Source organism: Sarcophilus harrisii, chromosome 6, assembly GCF_902635505.1.
Source record: "Sarcophilus harrisii chromosome 6, mSarHar1.11, whole genome shotgun sequence".
Taxonomy (NCBI): domain Eukaryota; kingdom Metazoa; phylum Chordata; class Mammalia; order Dasyuromorphia; family Dasyuridae; genus Sarcophilus; species Sarcophilus harrisii.
In genome coordinates, this window is record NC_045431.1 from 254379154 (window position 1) to 254380462 (window position 1309).

At 34.8% G+C, this 1309-nt stretch overlaps 1 pseudogene; it reads left to right on the forward strand.

The window, feature by feature from the left end:
- The first annotated feature begins 400 nt into the window (after window positions 1-400).
- On the forward strand, window positions 401-1309 carry LOC100935258 (annotated as a pseudogene).

Here is a 1309-nt window from a genome sequence, read left to right on the forward strand (position 1 = left end):
GTCAAGCCAAATTCTGCTTATTAAAATAAACATATAGTTATAAAATCAGAATTCACAGTGCTTATTCATTCTTCAAAGTATAAGGGGATGGGGATTTAATCAGCTGCCCATTCTATGCATTCTATAGTAAGCAGTGGGTTTGAAAGATCCCTTGTTGTGTAGCAATGTGTTGTTAATTTTTATAATACAAATTAAGTACTTAACAACTAATTCACTGATTAAAGGATTGACAAATCTATGTTTCATGAACATTGTCTGACCATTTTTTTTTCCACACATAAGAAGAGGAAGACATTCTACTGAAGAACCTTGAGTTAACTGCCATATTACTCTCTATTCCTTGCCAGGTTAATTTTTATCTGGTGATATTTTTTATGAAAAAGACATCTAAATACATCTAATGATTTCTCGTGTTGAAGTCTTTAGGATTATCTATCTGAACCAGATTTTACTTGGAGTCCTAGGGAACTTCTTTGTCATATTCTTATACAGTTTTAAGTTCAACAGTGCTCAAAAAGCAAGATCCAGAATTCTTATTCTCAATCATTTTTTTTTTGACCAACATCCTATTACTTCTTTTCAGGGGTATTCCCAAAACAATTGAAGTCTGGGGGTTAGAATATATGGTGGATTCTATTGGGAGTATATTTTTAACTTATATGCAGAGAGCTACTCGTAGCATTTCCCTCTGTAGCTCTTTCCTCCTAATTATCTTCCAGGCTATCACCATCAGTCCAAACAACCTCATAAAGTCAGAGCTAAAAACCAGATCTCTGAAGTACATCTTTCCCTTCTGTCTTTCCTGCTGGATCTTGAATCTATTGATAGATATAGTTCTTCCTGTGTATATCATAGGTTTTAGGAATAGAACACAAAGTAAAGAGAAACAGAACATTGGATTTAGTGCTTTAGACCTTCATGCAAAAAGGACTATAATATTCATAATCTGGAAGTTTGTTTGTGATGGGTTTTTTGTGGGTCTCCTGGCTATTACCAGTGGCTATATCGCATTTTTCTTATACAGACATCACCAATGATTTCAACATATTCACATCACTAACCAGTCTCGAAGAAACTCAGCAGAGATCCATGCTACCAAAGCCATCCTGCTACTAGGGAGCATCTTTGTTACCTTTAATTTAATGAGTTCCATTATTGTGATGTATATGACTTTTTCTAAAGTTTCTAGCTCTGTTTTACTCCATGTCTCAGTTTTTTTTCCCTGAGCTTTCAAGTAGTCAGCCCCTTTATACTTCTCAAGAGTGACACTCAGATCATGAGATTCTGCTGTACTTGTCTGCAAATGTAA